Source organism: Schistocerca serialis, chromosome 10 (assembly GCF_023864345.2).
Source record: "Schistocerca serialis cubense isolate TAMUIC-IGC-003099 chromosome 10, iqSchSeri2.2, whole genome shotgun sequence".
Lineage (NCBI taxonomy): Eukaryota > Metazoa > Arthropoda > Insecta > Orthoptera > Acrididae > Schistocerca > Schistocerca serialis.
Window position 1 is genome coordinate 151,971,349 of NC_064647.1, and position 12,415 is coordinate 151,983,763.

The window sequence follows — 12,415 nt, forward strand, 5'->3', positions numbered from 1 at the left end:
GCAATCGTCTTGCCCACTCTGTCCTGAATCTTCTTCAGAGTTTTCTGCGATATCTGGTTCTGTCACTCTAAGCTCTGTTGTCACCCAGACGAACATTACTGTTGATTGAAAAATTTGCACTGACTTTGAGGATTTTCTACAAGTTAATTATTGTTACGCTCCTTGGAGATATAAAGATGGCTTTTCGTTCGATCTTCTCTGATCCGATTTTGGGAACTTGCTCACTCTTACATTCTTCTCTTTCGGAAGGACTTTCAATTGAGTCTCTTGTTGAAATTTCAAATTCTAGTGTTACACACACTGAAGGAGATGGCTTATAATTGTGACTTTATGAAACTGTGAAGGAACTATAACTTACATCTACATCTACATGGTTACTCTGCAATTGACACTTAAGTGCCTGGCAGAGGGTCCATCGAACCATTTTCATACTACTTCTCTACCATTCCACTCTCGAATGGCGCTTGGGAAAAAAGAACGCCAGCACGGTAGATCAACGTGTTCGGTCAGAGCATTAGCTGCCCTTTGTAATAAAAAAACTGAGTTAATCGATCAACAACGAACGAGTGTCTTACGACGTCCGCCCCGAGCATATGCAACGAACAACGGCCATACCATTTTGAATACACCGGTTCTCGTCCTATCACCGAAGTTAAGCAACATCGGGCGCGGTTAGTACTTTGATGGGTGACCGCCTGGGAACACCGGGTGCTGTTGGCTCCATCTCATTCAGCCGGCACGGTAGCTCAGCGTGTTCGGTCAGAGAGCCGGTTGGCCTCTGTAATAAAAAACTGAGTGGAAGGATCAACAAACGAACTTCAACGGATGTCATGTGACGTCCGCAACGACCAAAGACAACGATCAACAACGAACAAAATAAAAAAAAAATGAACTAGCGTATCATATTAGTGACACTCTCAACCCTATTGTGTGATAACGCGAAACGAGTTGCCCTTCTTTGCAATTTTTCGATGTCCTCTGTCAATCCTACCTGGTAAGAATCCCACACCGTGCAGCAATATTCCTGCAGAGGACAATGTAGGCTGTCTCTTTCTTGGGTTTGTCGCATCTTCTAACAGTTCTGCCAACAAAGTGCAGTCTTTGCCCCGCCTTCCCCACAATATTATTATGTAGTCTTTCCAATTTAAGTTACCCGTAATTGTAATTCCTAGGTATTTAGTCGTATTTACAGCCCCTAGATTTGTGAGATGTATCGTATACCCCAAATTTATCGGATTTCTTTTAGTACCCACGTCGATGACCTCTCACTTTTCTTTGCTTAGAGTCAATTGCCACTTTTCGCACCCTAAAGAAATTGTCTCTAGATCCTTTTGTAGTTGGAACTGATCGCTTGATGATTTTACTAGACTGTAAATTACGGCATCATCTGCTAACAATCTAAGGGGTCTGCTCAGATTATCACCTAGATCATTGACGTAAACGAGCAGCAAAGGGCCTATGACACCACCTTGCGGAACGCCAGTTATCATTACGAACTGTGACCTCTCTGAGAGGTAATCACGAATCCAGTCACACAACTGAGACGCCGACCGAAGTGGCCATGCGGTTAAAGGCGCTGCAGTCTGGAACCGCAAGACCGCTACGGTCGCAGGTTCGAATCCTGCCTCGGGCATGGATGTTTGTGATGTCCTTAGGTTAGTTAGGTTTAACTAGTTCTAAGTTCTAGGGGACTAATGACCTCAGCAGTTGAGTCCCATAGTGCTCAGAGCCATTTGAACCATTTGAACAACTGAGACGATACTCCATATGCGCGCAATTTGATTAATAGTCGCTTGTGAGGAACGGTATCAAAAGACTTCTGGAAATTTAGGAATGTGGTATGGATCTGAGATCCCTTGTCGACAGCACTCATTACTTTATGGGAATAAAGAGTTAGCTGTGTTGCACAAGAGCGATATTTTCTGTATCCGTGTTGATTATGTATCAATAAGTCAGTTTCTTCAAGGTGGTACATAATGTTAGAGTGCAGTATGTGCACTCTGCAAATTGAGGTCAGTTACGCCGACAAGAAATAATTCATCCTCGCTGTCGCTCTTCATGAGTCTCCACAACGCCTCTGTGCAGGAAAGAACGTTAAACCTAAGAACAATAAGACAGAAAGCGTAGTCGTGTACGGCAAACGAGGTCACAACAAAGCAACGGAACACAATTTACGTTCTATACACTGGGTACAGATGCTGAGTTCTGGAGCGGAAATTCCATTGTACGCTTAAATTCCTCAACTGCAGGTACGTATCTGATCGATAACGCGATTGTGTGTTAGCGCTCAAGTCAGCATGGAGGCCCTAGTTTACTCTCAGTAACGCCAAAGACAAGCTCAGAAGCTTGCCCTTAAACTCTTCGATAGCACTTGATATGTGCGAAGCATGACGAGTTAACTCGTCAACAGTATTCAAAGGAGTGTGAATATTCGCCTGGAAATCGGCAGATGTAAGTAAAATACTGAAGTCACAAGAAAACATGTATATTACTAAGCTGCTAAGAGCGGTCACCCAGTGACCCAATTACGTTTGCAGTATCTCTATGCAACGGCTCCAGTGGCGTCAAGAGTGTGAATTTAAATATTTCATATACATACTGACCTAACTTAAACAGTTAACATGGTGCCATAATCCGCTAGTTAAGAGATCTAACCGGCAACGGCCTTGCCGCAGTGGATACACCGGTTCCCGTGAGATCACCGAAGTTAAGCGCTGTTGGGCGTGGCCGGCTCTTGGATGGGTGACCATCCAGCCGCCATGCGCTGTTGCCATTTTTCGGGGTGCACTCAGCCTCGTGATGCCAATTGAGGAGCTACTCGACCGATTAGTAGCGGCTTCGGTCAAGAAAACCATCTTAACGACCGGGAGAGCGGTGTGCTGACCCCACGCCCCTCCTATCCGCATCCTCCTCGGAGGATGACACGGCGGTCGGATGGTCCCGGTAGGCCATTCGTGGCCTGACGACGGAGTTAGTTTTAGTTTTTTTAAGAGATCTAACCGTACGTTAAATGTTTAATGGAATGAGTCAAGCGTTTAAAATAAGAAATTGTGTAGTCTATATTTTTAAAGCTATGTTCCAAGATGCTACTCCAGGCGGGTGTATAATGAATGTGCGCAACGGAAAATAATAAACGCTAAAATGAAGATTTGGCCCTGTCTGACTACTCTCTGAAGTAGATCTTAGTATCTCTTACTTCTATAAATTACAATCTCAACATAAATGAATGATGAAGGGGACTAATCCTACTAAACGATAAACGTTGCTCCTGCTTGTATATTTATTCTAAATTTAAAAAAAGTTTGTATTTCATAGTTTACATTTCCAAAGTAAAGTTACTGATCAGTTGCCCAACTCGGCCCCTTATTGTGTCTGAGCGATCTTATATCAATAAAGCGAAATGACAGACATCATTCACGTACCAAACACTACAAGACAATACTTTCATAGATGATCTACTGTGGAGTGGAACCTCAGTGGAAATAAACTAACGCGATCACAGCTGTTTAACTTTTACATCCCTGATAAGCAGAAGCAATGTGCGATAGCACCGTATGTACTGCGTCCGGTGCGTCGAAGTGATGGTTCTCGTACTCGTCTGCGTCGATGGAAGAACTCCAGCCACAAATGAACTCATTCAGACTCTAGGACGGCAGCAGGCGGTCCTCTGACTAATATACTCTAATACTGTCTTCTCCTCTCTGTGTTCTACAGACGAGAAACGCGAACTTCCAGCCACAAGGACGGAGTTAAGATAACGTCTCAACGTAAGTATAAGCAGAGGAAGTGCTCTCAATTACTGAACGCTGAGTACTCCTCGACGACTTCCAACCCGGAGGTGAGGCCCAAAATCGTATTGTTCCGCTACAGTATATTGCCTAACTGTTCAAGCTATAAACTCTCCTGAGAGCAAAGACAGCAAGTCCGTCTGTACCAACAAAGCTGATATCGAGCGACCGTCATACGGGGGCGCTAACAATGGAAGACCTCGTCTCTTCACTGCTCACTTCCTAGCAAGGCTCAGCTCCCCACCATTGTAATTCCGAAAACGAATCATATTCCCGAAATCACGGAATAGTCTTTTGTTGTCCAACGTGGAAAGTGCGAGTAGAAACCTATAGCCGGCCTGTGTGGCCGTGCGGTTCTAGGCGCTTCAGTCTGGAACCGCGTGACCGCTACGGTCGCAGGTTCGAATCCTGCCTCGGCCATGAATGTGTGTGATGTTCTTAGTTAGGTTTAAGTAGTTCTAAGTTCTAGGGGACTGATGACCACAGATGTTAAGTCCCATAGTGCTCAGGGCCATTTGAAGAAACCTATACTCGTACAATGGTACGCTTCTGAGTAAAAATCCTTGGAAATAACCCAGCTTGCGTGGTTTCCGAGGTGACCCTTCATCGTTCCTCTCACTTGCGCCCAAAATTTGCAGAGTTCGGAAGTATTATCCGGTAATCCTTCCGACCCTACTACAATGAGCGGCCGGCCGTCACCCTACTGTGCTCCAGAGGTCAAGTGCCCCGACGTCCGTCTAGCTACTTCCTGTGCTCAAGCAGGACCAACACCTGTGCGGGCCTTCCACCCAGAGCTTGAGTTCTGCCTGCCAATTCATCTCCACTGGCGTTCCAACCTCTACTAGTATAGGCAATCATTCATTACACCGTTTTTATAATAAAGACACTCTGACACCTTTCACGCAATAAGCATTAACAACTATTTACAAGACGTTCGTAACAATGTCAGTCTCCTTTAAATATTCATATATATGATGTGCAACCTATCAAATGATATCTATTTCTGGTTGTAGTTCACGGCAGAGTATGTTGATGAGTCCCTGTAGGGTACGAAACTATAGCCACCGTACAATGTAACTGACAGCACGTAAATTACTAAGAACTTATGCATCCAGTATTAGAGAATAAGAACAACTGCAGAATTTAAAAGAAGTTGAGAATAAGAGCAACAGCAGACTTCAAAAGAAAATTTGCGTATAATTTCAAACTTCATCGAAACTTTACCGCCGGCAGGGGTGGCCGAGCGGTTCTGGGCGCTACAGTCTAGAACCGCACGACCGCTACGGTCGCAGGTTCGAATCCTGCCTCGGGCATGGATGTGTGTGTTGTCCTTAGGTTAGTTAGGTTTAAGTAGTTCTAAGTACTAGGGGAGTGATGACCTCAGAAGTTAAGTCCCATAGTGCTCAGAGCCATTTGAACCATTTTTTTTTAATCCTCCTGGGCACAACCCACAGAATAATGAAAGTAAAAAATTTTGTCGCTTACTACATTTTCGCTGTTCTTGCAGTAAATAAATATTCAGCATCCTTAGTGACACTTTAATTTACTACTTCATTACTGCTAACGCTGTTCACAATGAATATCGCAGAGGGTATGAATTTGCACAATTATATCACTGTACGACACATATTTCAGGAAATATGACGTCACAAACATTGAGAGGCGTGGAAAAACTGGGTTCCCTAAAGCGGAGTTCTTTCAGAAGTGGACGTTCGCCTCTTTAAAAAAACTCTGGTTGGCGTTATTGGTAGGGACTAATTGCGCAGGGATCGAATACGCCAGGGTGACATGCGACAAAGAACACAAGGTACATCTATAGCATTACATCCGCTTAATTACTCTGCGAAGTGAATAACTAGACGGGCAATGGAGAGATACCAAACTTGATTATGCAAGTTAATCGTGGTCCGCAATCAGTCTGCAACTGAAATTAAAAAAAAAAAAAAAAGAATATAATGCTATTTCCAACGAAGTTATTCTGATTTCCAAAACTACTGCGAACTATTTAGCGAATGTTCCTAACTAGCTAAAGGCCAATTATATGTGACACGCAGCTTAACGTTGCCAGTAAATGAATTGAGCAAAATAACCGAAAACTCTGGTTCCAAAGTTTCGCCGGGCAGAATTAACACGGCCCGCCTTGCAGGCTGCACCTAGAAACAGCCACGGCGCCTGTTGCCCCTTCCCTCCCCCCCCACCCCCCCACCTTTTTCCCAGCGACGCCTCGATCTAACTGCTGGTGAGGAGCGTGCGTAAACTTCTCGCCTTTCATCTGCTTTGAACGGCGCTCCGTGAGGCGCAGTTAGACGAGACGCGAAATAGCGCTAAGTTCGTTCCGTGCACCAAGTCCGCCAGTACGTAACGGCTGTTAAGACTGGGAGCAATTACACTAAGTGCGCCAAATTACGTTCGGGATCGGTAGCACTTTGCTGGAAACTTGGTGCGCGCCATTAAGTCAACCTTCTCGTTGTCTTTCACAGCAGAGATGCATCGCGCCCACATCTATACAGGAACTCTGTGTAAATTTCGTCGTTGATGATGTATTTTAACGGCGTATTGAACGAGGATGCGTTGGAAACCAAAGTGTTGGAAAAAAAGAAGTAAGAAAAAAGATATTGCCGTTACACTCAAGGGGACCAGAAAATAAAAGAATGAACCTTATTAAATAACGAACTTGCTTCACTGAGAAGTAAACGTAATTAGCTGAAAAAACAGCTTTGCTTGCTCTTTATTTTCATTTGTTTTCTGAGAACATTCCGGATCACTACAGATCCGTCCAGAACATCGTAAATATGAAAGTTAAAATAATCGAAAAAATGTTTGTATTTCAAGCTCAAAAATACTCCTGAATGTTCAAAAATTATCTTTAGTCTTAAATCCTCTAAAGTAGTTAGAAACAGAACAGTCTGAAATAAAATAGCCTATCACTGATTTACTGAAAATCTTATAGAACACCGGAAATATTGAAAAACATTCGCAAAATTTGTTCATCTGTTAAGATGTCTCTCAGCCTATTCATTCTCTTCCTTTTGAAACTCAAGGTGTTTCTAGTTCCTCATCTGTTTCATTTCTTTGCCGGTCTTACTGTTTCCATATTTTGGTTTCACCCTAATGAGATCTCCTCTTCTTTTATATTTCGAAATTCTGCTAATTACTTAACACAATAAAATTCTGATCATAAAATGTAAGCTTTCGATGCTGGTACTGAAATCATTTAAGCTTCCGGGCTAATAGGCTGTGGTCGATATTCGCCATTTTATAAGATGTCTCCACCACTCGGAGAGGAAACGTTACGAGAAATTTGACAGTTTTAAGTGATGACACTAAAATTCTGATTAGTACAATGTTCACTACCTCAAGCAAATAACTGTAATCCAAACGTCTTTCACTTTCTACCACTTTCTTTGTTCCCTGGACTACTCTAATCGATTTTCAAAAGGATACTGGCGCATGTGTCTCGCCATGGTTCATATTGAGTTGTAACATATCTCCATCAGAACAGGACAATGAAACATTCAAAAGCAAAGATCCTGATACATTTCAGAACATCCTGGAAAATTACAGAGCATTTCCGAAAGTTTTACAACATTTTGAAGTATTCTACATCATACTGGGGCATTCTTCAACACTATCGAAGCTTTTGGAAGATTCTACAACATACTGGAACATAATATAACATCTTCGAACCTATTGTATAACGTAATGGAACATTCTACAACTTTCTGCAGCATTCAGGAACATTCTAGATGCATCATTCTGACCAGTCACGGCGACTTCGCAGTTTCTGACCATGGGAAGTACATTACTGCGATGACATATTCTAACGTATATTCGAACCCGACCGCAGCAAGTCCAGAGCAACAACTTCCTCATAAATTGAGTATTCATGGCTGCCACTGCATAAAGTCCTCATGGGACAGCGGGGGTCTGTGGAGTTGACGTGCCACACACAGAAAAACCATAATTGTTGTTTTTGTGATCCTCAGTCAAAGACGGGTTTGCTGCAGCTCTCCATGCTACTCTATCCTGTGTAAGGGTCTTCATTTCCGAATAAGCTACATTCTTCTTAATCTCCTTACTGTGTTAATCTCTTGCTCTCCGCCTACAATTTTCACCCCCAACATTCAACTCCAGTACGGAACTGGTGATCCCTTGATGTCGCAGAATGTCTCCTATCAACTGAACCTTTCATTTACCAGTGTTGTGCCACAAATTTCTTTTCTCCACATTTCTCTTCAGTACTTCCTCATTTCTTACATGATCTCTCTCTCCAATCATCTATAAGGACATCACACACATCCATGCCCGAGGCAGTATTCGAACCTGCGACCGTAGCGGTCGCGCGACTCCAGACTGTAGCGCCTAGAACCGCTCGGCCACTTCGGCCGGCTCTGGTTTCTGTACACGGCGTAAATAGCCTCCCGTTCCGTTTTTTTCTACTCCAAGTCAGAATGTCTAGGAGAGTATGCCAATCAACATTGTCAAAATTTTTCTGTAAGTCTATAAATGCTATTAAGACAGGTTTGCCTCTCCTTCTATGAGAAATCGTAAGGCCAGTATTGCCTCGCATGTCCCTACATTTGTCTGAAATCCATACTGATCTGTCTCGAAGTTGGTTCCTAGCAGTTCTTCCACTCTTCTGTAGAGAATTCGTTTTTCGTCGATATTCTCAGTTGCCAGTAGCTGCTTTCTGTGGAATGGAAGTCTGAGGGTATTTCACCTGGCTCACAACTCTTGCAAAGCACATGCAAGAATTTAGTTTTTGTTGGCTCTGCCAAGGCTATAAGGAGTTCTGACGAAATGTCCTCTACTTCTGAGGCCTTACTTCGGCTTCAGTGTAGGATCGAAAGAAGGAGGGGGTTCACTCAACACCGATTTTGCTTTACTTGATCCTCATTTAATTTACTGTTAAACATCTTGCAATACTTCGATTTACCTACGTAGTAGCTCATTGTAATCTATCTGCTGAGAAATAACAGTCAGTAACCCTGTTACATGTTCCGATAATACGACAGTTATGCAGTAAGCGTATCTGGAATTTTGCATATTCGACAACTGTCTTTAAAATGGAAGAAAATATGTAAAAATCTGAACTTAAAATACACATAAAGTTCTCTAAATCAGTGCTTATAATGATCGTTCCTGTGCCAAACGACCAAATCGTCTACGAATGACATATGTGGCAGGTACTGCCATAGTGCGTAGAAACTCGTACACTGACAAATTACATAATTTACACCTTACTGGAGTTGAATATGTTTCCCTACGATTCTGTATAAACTCTGACAAATCTGCAGGCTCCTGTGGCCCAAAAAACATAACGCTAACGTTACGATACACGTCAGAAAGTCCTACCATGACCACAAAGAAATGAACCCAAAAGAAAGCCAGCAGAAAAAAAAAAATGTTGACTCACGGTACTGCACCGTGACGGGCTGCAACGACTGATAATGCTGCAGAAGTGGTTCAAATGTCATCAAAGGCCTGAGGTGACACCAATTGTAGAGAACTGGAGAACCTTGATCTCTATTTGTGCAGGATCTGAAGAAAGAATTGTGAAAGAGTGGTCCATCAGTAGGACAGTATTACTGCTTGCGAATAAAGTGATTGTCTGGATGTATACAACGCAAAAAAGCTCTCTTTGGTGTTCTCCAGCGATGTCAGGTGTTGCTGGGAGGTGCTGGCTGCCGATTTGCCGAGTTCAGTAGGTGTCGTCATTGAGTGGTGTGATCAAGGGACTTGGTACTACTACACTCCTGGAAATTGAAATAAGAACACCGTGAATTCATTGTCCCAGGAAGGGGAAACTTTATTGACACATTCCTGGGGTCAGATACATCACATGATCATACTGACAGAACCACAGGCACATAGACACAGGCAACAGAGCATGCACAATGTCGGCACTAGTACAGTGTATATCCACCTTTCGCAGCAATGCAGGCTGTTATTCTCCCATGGAGACGATCGTAGAGATGCTGGATGTAGTCCTGTGGAACGGCTTGCCATGCCATTTCCACCTGGCGCCTCAGTTGGACCAGCGTTCGTGCTGGACGTGCAGACCGCGTGAGACGACGCTTCATCCAGTCCCAAACATGCTCAATGGGGGACAGATCCGGAGATCTTGCTAGCCAGGGTAGTTGACTTACACCTTCTAGAGCACGTTGGGTGGCACGGGATACATGCGGACGTGCATTGTCCTGTTGGAACAGCAAGTTCCCTTGCCGGTCTAGGAACGGTAGAACGATGGGTTCGATGACGATTTGGATGTACCGTGCACTATTCAGTGTCCCCTCGACGATCACCAGTGGTGTACGGCCAGTGTAGGAGATCGCTCCCCACACCATGATGTCAGGTGTTGGCCCTGTGTGCCTCGGTCGCATGCAGTCCTGATTGTGGCGCTCACCTGCACGGCGCCAAACACGCATACGACCATCATTGGCACCAAGGCAGAAGCGACTCTCATCGCTGAAGACGACACGTCTCCATTCGTCCCTCCATTCACGCCTGTCGCGACACCACTGGAGGCGGGCTGCACGATGTTGGGGCGTGAGCGGAAGACGGCCTAACGGTGTGCGGGACCGTAGCCCAGCTTCATGGAGACGGTTGCGAATGGTCCTCGCCGATACCCCAGGAGCAACAGTGTCCCTAATTTGCTGGGAAGGTGGCGGTGCGGTCCCCTACGGCACTGCGTAGGATCCTACGGTCTTGGCGTGCATCCGTGCGTCGCTGCGGTCCGGTCCCAGGTCGACGGGCACGTGCACCTTCCGCCGACCACTGGCAACAACATCGATGTACTGTGGAGACCTCACGCCCCACGTGTTGAGCAATTCTGCGGTACGTCCACCCGGCCGCCCGCATGCCCACTATACGCCCTCGCTCAAAGTCCGTCAACTGTACATACGGTTCACGTCCACGCTGTCGCGGCATGCTACCAGTGTTAAAGACTGCGATGGAGCTCCGTATGCCACGGCAAACTGGCTGACACTGACGGCGGCGGTGCACAAATGCTGCGCAGCTAGCGCCATTCGACGGCCAACACCGCAGTTCCTGGTGTGTCCGCTGTGCCGTGCGTGTGATCATTGCTTGTACAGCCCTCTCGCAGTGTCCGGAGCAAGTATGGTGGGTCTGACACACGGGTGTCAATGTGTTCTTTTTTCCATTTGCAGGAGTGTACTACTACTACTACTGCCTATACTAGACATGACCACGATGCCTTGGCTCTGTAAACAAGAGATTTGGTGTCGTGAAGAACGCAAGGCAAGCGGGCTGCTGGTGTTGTGTGCCCAACCTGAATGCTAACAAATTGGTGAACCATTCCACCAAACTGCACTTATGATCCTCATAATTTGTGCCGTAGCCAGCGGCCAACATCTCTACAAGGGATTATAGTAGCCATGCAGATACATGCCGTGGCCTTCCAACAAGAGACAGCAAAGACGGCTTTAGCTGCTCACAGGTATGGCAAGGGGGGCAGCATGACTGCGTCTCCCCCAGAAGGTGTGAGGGCAGCTTGTGGGTCACCCCCAGTTGAATTCGCAGTGAGTCGGTGGCCGAGTACGCTCTAGTCTTCACACTAGTGGCTGTAAGGATGAGAGCAATTGCAATCCACGGCAATGAAGTGCATCAGGCTGTCTAGAATAGAAGTCACCAGACGAACAGCAGGTGGTACATTACGGAACAGCTTCGATTCGGATTCATTGTAAGTTACTAGCCTTTCATACGGATTGATCTTGTGCTTAACAAGTCCAAGTATTGATATTGGTTAGTGCCTAGTATGTTATGGAGCTGTGGCAGCGAGCGAAATGGTCCAGTTTTCTAGGCTTGTTTGAGGCGTTTACGACTCTGTGGTGCCCCAACTGTTGCTTTCATATCTTCAGCTTGGGACTTTCTGATATGTCTGGAGGTTTAAGAGGTGCTCTTGCTTGTATGTTATGTACTCTTTCTTCACCTTACAGTGCTGTAGAATGACGTCATAGCGTGGTCATTGTGGTTATTCTGCAACAGCTGCATCCTGTGCTCTCTGCTCGGGTGGATAATTATAATCTGAGTAATTTATGTGCGGTGAGTAACAATGCCTCCTGATGTATTTACAGTTTCTGAATTTAATACCTTATGCATCTTAATGAGTTGGTCATCACAATATTTTATTTATTTTATTTGAGTCAAAACTGTACTTTAGCCGGCCGAAGTGGCCGTGCGGTTAAAGGCGCTGCAGTCTGGAACCGCAAGACCGCTACGGTCGCACGTTCGAATCCTGCCTCGGGCATGGATGTTTGTGACGTCTTTAGGTTAGTTAGGTTTAACTAGTTCTAAGTTCTAGGGGACTAATGACCTCAGCAGTTGAGTCCCATAGTGCTCAGAGCCATTTAAACCATTAAACCAAAACTGTACTTTGGTGACAGGGCGGAAATTTTAGCCGTTTAACATACAGATAGCGAATTACTTATCTGTCTCATTTAATACAAATCGTTTACTTACAGCGACTGACAAAAGTGTCGAATGTCTGTGTACCTTCGTAGACATATTAGTATCAGTGGGTGTGTAAACTATTCGAGCTTCAGCTCTCTATGACACATAGAGCGGCCACCAGTGTACATTATTGCTGTTCGTGTTTAGTGTTGTTA

At 45.0% G+C, this 12,415-nt stretch overlaps 1 pseudogene; it reads left to right on the forward strand.

The window, feature by feature from the left end:
- Positions 1 to 601: 601 nt before the first annotated feature.
- LOC126425330 (5S ribosomal RNA) lies at positions 602 to 720 on the forward strand (annotated as a pseudogene).
- Positions 721 to 12,415: the final 11,695 nt, after the last annotated feature.